Source organism: Panthera onca, chromosome Y, assembly GCF_046562875.1.
Source record: "Panthera onca isolate mPanOnc1 chromosome Y, mPanOnc1 haplotype 2, whole genome shotgun sequence".
Taxonomy (NCBI): domain Eukaryota; kingdom Metazoa; phylum Chordata; class Mammalia; order Carnivora; family Felidae; genus Panthera; species Panthera onca.
Window position 1 is genome coordinate 11,290,948 of NC_138358.1, and position 13,798 is coordinate 11,304,745.

A 13,798-nucleotide genomic window follows, 5' to 3' on the forward strand; every position below is an offset into this window, starting at 1 on the left:
GGTAGCATTTGCTGGGAGGGTTTTAACGTGTTGCTGTGCAGGTACTCAGGCTTCAGGATGAGGAAGGCCAAAGAGTTCCTCCCCCTCCTGTTCATTAACAGATTCTGTGGCAGTGGCCCGGCACGTTGGATCACACCTGCTTAATCACCTCTACTAAAAATGGACGGAACGGTGTCGTATCTCGAGATTGTATGCAATAACTAAAAAATAGTGCTTCTTGGAGAGGAATGCCAGGGTCTGGTCCTGTGGCCGACCCCCTTCTACAAGCTCGGGGTGTGCATGGGAGCAGTTAGTTCACATCTCACTAGAACAGAGACTTAAGAAGCTTGCAGTGGTGGGGCTCCCCAGTGGTTGGCAAAATAAAGCCTAGACCAGAGTGACCTCTGAACACTCCCATGCTCCTGGCAGACATAAGAGGCACAGGAAGTCACTTGCTGGGAGAGCCCGCCAAGATGGCCCTCTTCTCCTTGTGTCAAGGCACCTTTGGCCCAGCGATGCCCTCCATTTTCAGATGGAGGGGGAATGCCCTGCAGGTAGTTCCTGGACTTGGGGACACCAGACATGCGTCTGTTGGGCGCACCCTGACTCGGCGGTGCTGACAGAGCTCACCTTGGAAATACAGCCCTTCCGCAGGCCTTCTCTGAAGAATGCAACTCTTCCCTGTGATTTCTCTTCAGCAGTTGTATTTTTGGAGCGTGTTTCTTGATGGGAGACGTGCTGGGATCCATAAGGAAGGATGTTGATGTTCTGGTGTCGCTCCTGGTCATTGGAGTGGCTGGCGGGGACACACATCAGTAGGTATGGTTGGGCTTACCATGATGTCCCCCGCCTCCGTCCTGCCTGGTTTCCCTCTTACCGAGAGGATGGACGGTCTCTCTTCCTTCTCCAGACTTCTCAAGCTCTCCCTGGTGACTGCTGAGGCGGCAGATCCCTTTGGGGGGGGGGATTCTAAGAGGGGAAAATAGACTATTTCTCTTGCTGGGGGCCGCCTGGGTGGCTCAGTCAGTTAAGTGCCCCACTCTTGATTTCAGCTCAGGTCATGATCCTGGAGTTGTGGGATCCAGCCCCGTGTTGGGTTCTGCATTGAGAGCAGAGCCTGCTTCGGATTCTCTCTCTCCCTCTCTCTGCCCCTCCCCAGCTCGTGTTCTTTCTGTCTCTCAAAAGAAAAATTAAAAAAAAAAAGAAAGGAAAGAAACACAGATTTTTGGGCATCATCTCCCATAGGGCTGGAGTAGGACCAGGAATCTGAACTGGGGACATTTGGACGTCGCCATCACACTGAGGCCTGGAGAGGTTTTCCAGGGGTGCGATTCGATCCAGCATCAAGGGGAGGTGTGGGTGATGGGGCTCCACGAGGAAGGTAGAGCGAAGGGGCTGGGTCTCTACGTGCGTGTGAGGAATCAGCTGTACCCAGGCAGGTCCAGTCTCCACCCTCAGCCTCAGGGATGTCATCTCAAGGCCCCTGGAAGGTTCTAGCCAGCAGGAGCATCCTCGTTTGATGGGGACTTTGGCCACTCGACAGTCCAGCGGTGTGATTTATGACGGGGTCTTTAGGACCCATCATATCCGTTCTGATCTGGGGTAGGAGACTAAAGGTCAGCCAAGTGGGCAGGACGCGGTCAAGCCCCAGTTAAGATTCTGGAAAACAAAGGCTTGGGTGAGCTTCCCGGATGAGCCACGCTCTGCAGTGCTGTCGCACACGGAAGCCCGGAGGAAGTAATACCATCCAGGACTCCACGGGGGGTGGCTGGAAGTTTTTGGCACTGGAAATTCGTACGTGGACCCTCCCAGACTTTGCCTCTGTCCTGTGGTTGGCTCTTACTTGTATCCTTGTACTCATGATAAACCTGTAATCATAAATACAGTGTTTCCTGCATTCTGAGAGGTGTTCTAGTGAATTATAAAACCTGAGGGAATCTTGGGGACCCCAGTATTTGCAACCAGGGGGTCAGACGTGATGGTGGCCGTGGGGACCCCGAGTGTGTGGCTGGCATCTGAAGTCTTGGGCCTACTTGGCAGTCTGGAGGGCTGTGCCCTCTCCTGGAGCATGGCCAATCCTTCTGCAATGTGCTTCAGCCTGGACAAGCCTTAGAAACACAAGGTGGAGAGAAAGAAACAAGTTCCATACAATGATATACAGCGTGACAACATTGATGCCAATTTTAGAAAGAATAAAGCGATGCCGGTGTGCCTAGGTGGCTCAGTCAGTTAAGCGTCCGACTTCAGCTCAGGTCATGATCTCACGGTCCCTGAGTTCAGGCCCCGCATCGGGCTCTGTGCTGACCCCTCAGAGCCTGGAGCCTGTTTCGGATTCTGTGTCTCCCTCTCTCTCTGACCCTCCCCCGTTCATGTTCTGTCTCTCTGTTTGAAAAAGAAATAACTGTTAAAAAAAATAAAAAAATAAAATAAAGCGATGCCATAGGTTGTTTACTAACATATATGCACACGCACATATAACCCATATTTTCATGCGTGTGAAGTGCATAGGTAAATGTATATGGTTTATGTATAAATATGTATACTTACTCATTTCTATGTATATGCAAAGCATTATAGTTTGGAACTGGACAGATACACACCAGTTTCTTAACCAACCTGCTTCTAGGGTCATGATAAGAAAGCCAAAATGACAAACTGAGAACATTTGTTAATTACCTATGATGATTTTGGGACGTTCATATTATTATTCTGTATGTTTCCCTGTATTTGAAATTAATGCACACAAATCTGGATTGGAGGCAAGGGGGGCAGTGGGGCTTCGAGGGTGCTGGGAAGAGACCTAGGGGGCTGAGTGGTCGCAGCTCCAGCGGCAGGACCACCCGGAGGGCAGCATGGGCTATCGAGCAAGGACATGCAGATGCTTTGTGTGGCTTCTCCCGTGATGGCTGTTCCAAGGACGACCACACCAGGAGGGATTCTGCAGCCTGAGTGGCTGGAGGTTCAGGAGATGCCCATCTCTGGACTCCCCTCCCCACACACCCCCACCCCGCCCACCTGGATGCCTGGGTGATGGTCACCAAGGAGAGAACAGCTGGGGGCTCTTGGTTCAGCTTCAGCACAGTGTCTGGGAGCGGTCCTAAAAGAGCGGCCATTGGGCTTTCCTGCTTTCGCTCGCTGTCCCCCTGCAACTGAGGGCACATGTGGGTGTGCAGACTTGCCCGGCCTCAGCTCAGGGCATCCACGAGGCCCTCTCTCTGGGGTGGGCCAGCCCGGCCGCCACAACGCCAGCCTGGCCTCCTCGGTGGCTATTGTTTCTTGCCTGTGCCTAAATATGCTCAACGGTGGCACAAGTCAATAAAAACCCCACCTGGCCCTCACAGCACAGAAGACTGCACCTGCCTTGAAAATTCATTTATGCTGAGCCGAGCACATGCTTCTAAATCACAAGGGACAGAAGAGTCAAGGTGACAGGGCAGGAACAAAAAATCAGCCACAGGAAGCACAGGCGCCATGGGGCCATATTTCACCCTTCGTGGGGAGGACAGCAAAGGCACGTTTCCTGGTTTGTTCAGGTGATGAGAGGACATGAGGAGGCACGTGTGAGGACGTTAAATGGGGTGTGCATTTTACCCAGAATATATTATTGTGGGCGCATTGCATTTAACGTCTGTTTGACCTAACTGGGGACCCAGTCAGACTACCAGCTTCACTGTGTCACAACCACAGGCATTAAAAAAAAAAAATTAATGTTTATTTATTTTTGAGAAAGAGAGAAGGAGAGAGCGAGAGAGAGGGAGAGAGAGAGAGGGAGAGAGAGAGAGAGAGAGAGGAGAGGCAGAGAGAGAGAGAGAGGAGAGGCAGAGAGAGAGGGAGACACAGAAACAAAGGCAGGCTCCAGGCTCTGAGCTGTCAGCACAGAGCCCGATGCGGGGCTCGAACCCACAAACTGTGAGATCATGACCTGACCCAAAGTCCGGTGCTTAACTGATTGAGCCACCCAAGCGCCCCAGAACCACAGGCATTTTGAGCTCCAGCCACCCTAGTAAGCTGCCTGGGACAGTGTCAGGTGAGCTGTGCCCAACTCAGGGTCCTGGGCACCTTCCTGTGAGAAAGAATTCCAAGCAGGATACCAGGTGGAAAAAGCCTGGATTTTCACAATAGACATGAACTTGATGTGTAGGTGTCTTGTTCTGTTCTGGTGTGGACAGGGGTAGGACACACTCCTTGTCTTTCTTACCCTCTTTTTCTGAGCATCTGTGCTTCTGAGCTCAGCGTTGGGGAAGCAGGGTTGGTAAAGACATGGGTCCTGCTCTCCAGGGTCCGCATGTGGCGGTGGGGAGACAGAGGCACTTTCAGGTGTTGAGGGAATGGGGGAAGTCACAGGGCGGGGGTGTGGGGTGAGGCATGGGGTCCCCATGAGGGGCCTCCTTGAGAAGGAGGGAGGGGTAGGAGGACTGACAGAGGAAGAAGGAGGAGGGGAGGCAGGAGGCGAAAGGAGGGAAGGAGGAGGAGGGAAGAGGAGGGATGGAGGTAGAGAGGAAAAGGAAGCATTCATGGCTGCCACTGTGTGATGGGCTGTGGCGGCTGCTTGCCCACCTTCCTGGGAGCTGGCTGCTTGGCTGACCTCGACTTCCTCAAGCCTGCCGTGTCCCCACGTCTCACCACCTCTGTCGCCCCTGTGCTATCTCTGACTTCCGGCATCTGTGGCCCCCAGCCTGGCCCCTGCTTCTGGCCTGGATATGACAGTTCTACCTTTTATCCAGTCCTTGAATCTCAATATGTTTCAGCAGCTTGGGGCCTGGGTTCCCCTGCCGGTCTCGTCCTCACCTCGTTGCTGGCAGCACCTGGTGCTCCTGTCCCCGCGGCTTGCAGTCACCTGCGCCGTCCTCCAGGGGCCGGCTTCTCTGCCACAGTCCTGGCCTCCGAGTCCCTAGAAATTAGACATTTTGGTGGAGGCAGTAACATTTCTTAGCACCTGGAATCGGCAGGCAGCCTCCTGTCCGTGCGTTACCCGCAGTCATCCGCCGCCTGCAGTTACGGTAAACCGCGTGCGCGTGGGGACGAAAGGCTCGTGTGGTGATAGATGTGGCCCCTGGTTCCACACCCCACGCAGGATTAAACAGGTGTTTCACCTTCTGCTTATGAATTCTGTCAATAAGTCTAATAAGAACTTGCAAACATTAAATTAGAATCAGCTCATAGGTTTTTAACATGAAAGGAGACAAAATTTGCTGAGATAAGTCAATTTGAAAAAAAAGAAAAGAAGCTGCTCACGTTATGCATTTATGAAGTAGAAACTCATTTTCCCATCCAATTTGAGCTTGCTGTTTCACGATGGGTAATAGGTACTTCTGATAACAACAGCAGCCTCTGATGGAAACGCCAACGCAGTCTCACCAGTAAGTTCTCTCCAGGCTCGGGTCAGTGATGAAAATCTCATTGGCCGGACCCTGGCTAGTTAAAGGCTGAGTGCAGTGTGTCATCCAGTTCCCTGGCTCCCTGCCTTGCTGCATTTATTTATCATTCGTACCTAAATTCTGCCCACCCTATGCATGTGAACTCCAGGCTCCCTCCTCTGGGAAGCGTCCAGGGCTGCCCTTGGACTGCAGTGATTACGCCTATGGCCACCACGGCCCTTCAGGCCCCTCGTCCACTGCTCCCAGCTCTGTGCTCAGTACGGGACAGGCAGAAAGGGAAGGCGGGTGCTGAGTTTGACACCCATTTTCTGCTGGATCCCTCACGAGAAATCTGTTTGTGGACCTGACAGGCCCCCTGCTCAGGCTTCTGAGGGTGACCTCTGCCTCCTGGGGCCCCAGCCTGGGTGTGGGAACCAGGACGGTGGGTGCAGAGGCCTAGAAGGACCCAGAAAGGTCTGCATAAGCCACGTGGTTGAAAAGCAGGCTTGGGGAAGGTTTGCTCTTGGAGAACTAGAGTGAGAGAGATCCAGGGGAGAGCTGGGCACCCGGCCTAGGGAGGATTATGGCGTTATCTGGGGTGGCCAGTTGACAGAGAAATGATGAAGGACTTTGAGGGCAGCCGCAAGGCAAGGGCTAGACGGCCTGTGAGTGGGGAGAGGACGGGTGTGTGGTATTGTCGCTTGGGGTCACTCACCCCATCTTCTCCGGTGTTCGCTGAGATGCTCTGCCAGACCCAGAGGGACCGCGTCTCTCTGCACTGCCCCGCCTGGCCGTGTGACCCCTTGGCTGCATGGCGTGTTGTGGGCCGTATGTGGCCCCTTTGCTCAGGCCCGGATCTGAATTTGGCTATGCGGCGGGGAAGCTGGATGGCATTTCTGGAGCAGGTTGCTTAGCTCTCTAAGCCTCGTGTCCTCAGCTGTGAAAGGGGCACAACTAATCACCTCCTAACGGGGTTGTTCTGAGATCAAAGTGAGATAAAGGGAGGTGACATGGGGTGCGGGGCTCATCACGCAGCAAACAATTGGAGGCTAACAGGTTTTTGTGTCATTGATCTCCTAGCCCCGCATGGCTCAGCCCTACCCTGTGTCTGCGTCTTACCCCTCAGCTGCTGTGTGTGCCCTCTGCGGAAGGGGCCGTGACTCAGGAGCTGTTTATGCCCCCAGAGCCCTCCCAGGGAGGGGTGCGCAGGGGGAGCTCAGTGAGCCCATGAGCATGTTCCTCCTGTTACCCCAGCGGGCAGTTTCCTGAGCTGCAGGAAGGCCGGGCTGGCTCAGGCACAGAGGAGAGCCCTGGGGCCAGCACGCTGGCCCGACGGGATTGCTCTCTGGCTGCGCTGTCCTGCGTCTGAGTCTCTGGACTTTGGTCACAAGAATCTTGTAGGAGAGAAGCACGCGGGTTGGGCATGCTGCACTCACCCTCTAGAAATAGCACGCACACACACGGCTCTCAACACATGTTCCTGCGAGGAGTCATAAATTCGTAAGCACATTTAATTGTTCAACAACAAGGCGTACACTTGTCTAAGGGCAAAATTCTGAAAAATGCATCGAGCAGGGGAAAATCACCAACAAAAATTGAACTTAAAGTCCCATGACTAAGTATTTATGTAGGGTGTTCCGTTCAATCACAGTTGACCATGTCTGAAAACAGCCAGATGGTGCAGCAGGCATGGGAGAGTTGGCCATGGGTCAGCCCAAGCTGGGCCCGTGGACCCAGGCCATGTCTGTGAGCAGGCGACTCAAGCAGATACAGTGGCTCCTTGGACTGTGGTTTCACAAGAGGAGCTGAGGGGCTGTGTGCACAGTGTCCGGCACCAACTGAGGACTTAGTGTACCCCAGACGTTGTAACTCTTATTACTGGAGTTTTTATTTTACTTTTTTACTTCATTTTACTTTATTTTATTTTACTTTATGTATGTATGTATGTATGTATGTATGTATGTATGTATGTATGTATGTATGTATTTGAGAGAGGGAGAGAGAGCACACAGGCATGAGAGCATGGGAGGGGCAGAGAGAGAGAGAGAGAGAGAATCCCAGGCAGGATTCACGCTAAGCGTAACGCCCCACACGGACTCCGTGTCACAACCACGAGACCACGACCTGAGCTGAAATCAAGAGTCAGACGCTTGGCCTATTGAGCCACCCAGGGGCCACCCTTATGATTGTATTTAGGAGCACTAATGCCATTTGTTCCTCCTGAAAAAATGGCCGTTCTTAATTCTTTTGTGTACTCTCAAGTGAGATAAACATATTAACTGATTGCTGTCGCACGTTCCATGCCTGACACCCTAGTGAACGGCAAACACATCTCCATTCAGTAACGGCCTTAAAAGAACCAGACCTGGTTTCGCAAAAAGATGTATCTTTGCAATCAACAGACCTGCCGTTCATTCCTGCAGCCATCAGGAGGCTCTCAGGTTTTGGCACACATCCACCAAAAATGCAGAGGGGTGGGTGCGTGACCTTGAATATTCACATGAGAACAACAGGTGTCTGTGAACACGAGCTGAGAGCAAAGAGCACATTTAGGGACATTTCGCTCGGAGTGGGACCCCTGGCTCTCACACCTACTCCCCTGGAAGAAAATTTACTGAGAAAGAAATGGAGGCAGCATGACAGCGGCTCAGACTGGAGCCCCCCGCCATCTGTGCAAAGACCTAAGCGTGTAGTGCAGACCCCGTGCCTTTTCTCTCAGGGTGTTTTGAGATAAATATCCTGAAAAAGCATAACTGTTGACTGAGCTTGATTCAGTCATTATGGAAAGAAAAGTCCGAAAACTAATAAGCAAAGAGAAAGCACTCAGAGGTTTGGCGGTTGGTGAGAGTTTGGCTCACCACCTGTCCCCAACCCCAGTGCTGGGCATTATGCCACTATTGCTGCTGCGACTTTGATCCCCAATGAGCAAGGGCCAGGCCTGGGTCTCAGAAGCAGCTGAGGTCCCTGATGGGAGACAAGTGATGGTAAGACCATAGCTGTGAGCCAGCCCTTCCTGCACAAGGTGCTTTGCAGAGTGATTCTGTTTGCCTCTGCGATGGTCTGGATGTACGTATCACAAAAATTCATGTGTTGAAACATAATTCCCAATGTGCTGGTCTTAGAAGGTGAGCTTTGGGGGGCACCTGGGTGGCTCAGTCAGTTAAGCATCTGACTTCAGCTGAGGTCATGTTCTTGAGGTTTGTGAGTTCGAGCCCAGCATCGATCTGTGTGCTGACAGCTCAGAGCCTGGAGCCTGCTTCAGATTCTGTCTCCCTCACTGTCTGCCCCTCCCCTGCTTGTGCTCTGTCTCTTTCTGTCTCTACCCAAAATAATTACATATTAAAAACAAATTTAAAAAGACGATGATGGGCACCTGGGTGGCACAGTCGGTTAAGCATCCAACTTCGGCTCAGGTCATGATCTCATGGTTTATGGGTTCGAGCCCCTCATCGGGATCTGTGCTGACAGGTCATAGCCTGGGGCCTGCTTCGGATTCTGTGTCTCCCTCTCTCTGCCCCTCCCCTGCTTACTCTCTGTCTCTCTCTCTCTCTCTGTCTCTCTCTGTTTCTCTCTGTGTCTCTCTCTGTCTCTCTCTCTCTCAAAAATAAACTTAAAAAATAATAATTAAAAAAAAAAGAAGGTGAGCCTCTGGGAGGTGGTTAGTCATGAGAGTAGGGCTGTCATGAATGGGTCCAGTGCGCTTCCTTATAAAAGAGACCTCAGAGAGTTCCTTCCCCCCCTCTGCCATGTCAGGACACAGTACAAGACTCTTGGAGCCAGGAAGACTTTCCCAAACAGTACACTGGTACTATGATCTGAGTTTCCCAGTGTCTAGAACTGTGAGAGATACACTTTCTGTTGTTTGTAAGCTGTCTAGTCTAGGTGTTTTTTTGTTATAGCAGCCCGAAGGGACTAAGACAGCATCACTTCTTTTGTTTTTCATGTTATTTATTTTTTTAGAGAGAGAGAGGGAGGGGGGTCAGGGGAGGGGCAGAGAGAGAGAGAGGGAGACACGGAATCCGAAGCAGGTTCCAGGCTTCGAGCTGTCAGCACAGAGCCCGACGCGGGGCTCGAACTCATGAACCATGAGATCATGACCTGAGCCGAAGTCGGATGCTCAACCGACTGAGCCACCCAGGCGCCCAAGAGAACATCACTTCTAATTTTATCTTCATAATAATTTATAAGGTTGAAAACACCTTCACCCCATTTCACAGATGTGCAAATGAGGCCCAGTGGAGCTCTGGTGCTCCACACAGCACAGGTGATGTGGGTTAGCATTTCAGCCTCTGGAATTTTCTCTCCTTCTGTTGGGTTGAGATCTTCATTTGCAAACTTTCACCATGATCCAGGCGCCTCAATTGGAAGCACTGTGCAAATGCCTGCCCTATCCCAGTGGACAGACCGTTAGGCAGCCAGATGTGGCGCCCCGAACCTGCGGTATTCCCTGTAGTACCTGTCACGTCCCTCACGTGTTCTTCCCCTGGCCTGGCTGTGAGTCTCCTCAACATTTCAGTTGTTTTCAAAGCACCTCCAGTTGAGGGAACGTCCCTCTGCAAAGTTCAGTGCCTGGCACCCAATGCCACACTGCTACCTGCTTTTAAAACACCTCAGTTACGCTTACAATGATCACTTCTATTAACTTTGTTGCTAGAGTTCTCGAATGCAGCCTCAGTTTGGGCCAGCTGTGTCAGGAGCCAACAAGTGAGTAGTGAGTACACTCACTGGTGTGTGGACTCCACACAGGTCACAAGGAAATCTTGTTTGTTGGTGGGTTCGCAAGGAGCTGGGAGTGTCTCCTGTGTACCAGGCACTTTGCTGGGTGCCGTGATGTAACGCTGAGCAGTCTCCAGGGCAGAAGCAAGTGAAACAGGCCAGTCTGTGTGAAATTGTCACCGTGTGTGTGCTGCAGACGAGAGGGTACAGTGCGTAACGGGAGCGTGAAGAGGTAAGCCTGGCCTGGCCTGGCCTAGATGGGGGTGGTGGCTGCTAAGGGAACATTTCCCCGAAGGGGATGACGTTTTACATGAGAGAAGACAAATGAAAAGGAAGTGATATGGGGGGAGGGGTGGAGAGTGGTAGGAGAGATTATTCCAGGAAGAGGGTCTGGCATGTGCCGAGGTCCTGAGGTAGCAAGGGGCTTCCTGGGTAGGGCGGGTGGACAAGGAGAATGTCCACATTTGGAGAGTGAGTCTGTGCAGAGACAGGGCTGGAAGAGCTGGGGAGGGCAGCCATGCAGGCAGGGGCTGGTAGGCTGTGGCGAGGGTGCTGGGTTTTATGTTGACCGAAGCAGGAAGTCCCTGAAGGATTGTAGGCTGAGGGGTAAGCTGACGAGCTGGCTTTTGTACAGTGGCCACGTCCACAGACTGACTCCAGAGTGCAGACTTGCAGCCACTTAGCCTCTCTTGCACAGGAAGGAGAGCCTCCTCCAGCTCCCTCTGTCTTACACTTGGAAATCACACACATACACACGCATGCACACACACACACACACACACACACACACACACACACACACACACAGGCTGCCTCCAGCTCAGGCTAAAAGAGGAAGGTGCTGTTTGGACCTGAGTCTGCATTCTTTAAAACTGGGCATTTGAGAGGAAGCGTGGTGCCAAATGCAACAATGCTTATGGCGAACAGCGAGTGCTCCGGATACGGCCAAGGGTATTTGATATCAGCTATTTCTCTGAAGTTTGAAGAGCCTCATGCTACAGCCATACACCCCTTCCCCACCAGCACCCCATGCCAGGGAAAGACCAGGGCACAGGTGAGTGGACGGTGGACAGAAAGCGTGAGCTCACAGCCTGACCAGAGAGAGACGGAGTGCGTGGGCCTGGGGGAGGCTTGCGGGGGGTGCCCGCTGCCCGCTTGCGGGGAACCAGCCTTTCACAGGAGAGAATTTGGGGCTCAGAGCCTTCCTGTTTGGGGTGGAATAAATACAGGGAGTCCCAGGCCAACCTTCCAAGGGCATCGCATGGCCCATTTTTATGCTTATTCGTCATACTCATAGCGGTGCTGTGATTATTTATTTAATTCTGATGTGTAAAACCAGCAATCAATGAGGCTACAAACGGTGAAATGTAACACGCTTCCATTCCAACGGCACCTGCTGGTGCCGGAAAGCAGGTTCCGGTGGAACAGCTCTCGGTGGGCAGAATCCAGGATGCGCGGGGGCATCACCTGGTTTGTGTGTCTGCTGTGCAGGGCTTGTGGCAGACACAGCGAGCCTGGTGACATGATGGTAGCCGTGACCCCGCACTCAGGCCTGTAAACTGCTCTGTCCCAGGCAAGGGACAGGGGCCTGGGGTGCAAAGTGTGCAAAGGGTCCAGGGTCACGGGGATGGAAGGCAGTGGAGGCGGGTCTCGAATCCAAGTCTGGGTCTCAGCCTGTGGGATTACGGTTCACATTCCTGTCTTGAATATGCTCTTTCCAGGTCACGTGGGGAAGAGAGGTGACGCCAGTAGCGGGTATCAGGAAGCTAGAGGCGAAACCACCCAGATGCTCTGTCCACTGAGCGCACGGGGCAGAGCACCTGCTGAGTCAGCAGCTCCTGACTGTTCACATGGGGCGTTTATTCCACTGTAAACACAATTTAAAATGTCCATTCTTTTAAGATACTGCCATAGACTGTGTCCCCCAAATTTAAATGTTGAAACCTAATCCCCAGGGGGATGGTATTGGGAGGTGGGGCCTTTGGGAGGAGATCAGGTCATGGGGGTGAAGCCTCACGGATGGGGTCCGTGCCCCAAAGAAGAGAGCCAGAGAGCTCCCCTCCACCATGTGGGGACCCGGTGAAGAGACAGCCACCGTGAACCGGGAAGTAGGTCCCACCAAACCCCGGATCTGCAGGCGCCACGGGAGCTGTAAGAAACTATGGTTCCTCAGCCCCTAGTCTGTGGTCTTCTGTTACAGTCGCCCAGTCTCAGACGGATACTTGGTTCTGCTGCTTGAAGTCACTCCAGTTTGCCTGGTGATCAGACTTGGAGAAAGCAGCATGGAGGTGTTTGGGGCTAACGTGAGGAGAGCGCATTTGTAAGAGGGTTGGAAGATGCTGTTTCTTATTCACTTCCATAGCAAGAGCCAGATGAAATTGTAGTTGCTTCCTGTAGCCAAAGTAACAGATACCATGTTTGATGGTTTCAGAAGCAGAAACACTCTCTCTCTCTCTCTCTCTCTCTCTCTCTCTCTCTCTCTCTCAGTTCTGAAGCCCAGGCATCCACAATCAGGCTGTGGGCATGGCTGGGCTCCCTCCAGAGGCTCTAGTGGAACATCCTTTTGCCTCTTCCACTTCCAGTGGCTCCAACCATCCTCAGCTTGTGGCATCACTCTGACCTCTGCCTCCTCTTCACATCACCTCCGCTGTACGTCATCTCCTCTTTGGTCTTTTGTAAGGACACCACTGTGTCACATCTGGTATGAGCTCATCTCGAGACGCTTCACATAACTCCATCTGCAAAGACCCTTTTCCAGAAGTGACATTCACAGCTTCCAGGATGCAAATGTAATTGGGGGCGAGGGGATACTGTTCACCCTCTACAGAGAGCCTTCAGTCAAAGCTCTCAGCACAATGCCTGGCACCACTGAGTGCTCAAGGAATATTATCTGTTCCTGTATGGTAACTATTGTTTCCTGGGAGAGGGTTTGGGAAGCCCTCTGGCCCTTTGGTTAAAACAGAACAGATGGAAAGGAGAGTCTTCATGACGGGGCAGGTGAGAAAGGGCCGGGGGCACTGTCACCGGGCCTGCCAAGTGAACACGGGACTCCCTGCCTCAGTCCCCTCAGCCTGGGTTGAACTTTTCTCTTGGCATCTGCATTGTGGGTTTCTCGGGAGCAGAAGTTTTCCGGGTGGAGTATGCTTTTCCTCTGGAGAGGCTCGGCTGTCCTGCCCCTGGCCAGCGTGCTCCTGCAGCACCGAGTCTCAGAGCTAACCGCCACCTGCTGTCAGCAGAGAGGTGGGCGGAGCCCAGGAGGATTGTACCAGGGGATGAACGCACCACTGGTCTCCTCTATCATCTGCGGCCTCAGTGGAGCTGCTCGGATGCCAGACTGGAGGAAGCAGGAGAATCTTCCTCTCTTCCCAGGGGATGAACCCATGCACCTGACCTGGGACGTTCGGCTGCCAGAGCACCAGGACTGAGGGGCTCGGAGCTCCTTGCTTGAGGCTGGGGCTCTCGGACAGGTCTCTGTCCTGAGCCCTACACAGCGGCCCCCTCACCCCCGCCTGACCTCTCCGACCCCATGGGTGGCCCGCAGGCACTCATGCCCTTCCATGTTCTCTTGCCTTCTGGGGATCACGGGCCCACTTTATGCCAGGTGAGGTGCTAGGTGGACGCTGCAGCCTTGGAGGGAGCACTGGCCAGAGAAAAGCCATCTGTCTGTGTCTGCCCCCATTTACCGATTTGTGGGATGAACACATCCTGTCCAGGCGGTGACCGTTGAACACCTGCAGGCTGCAAGC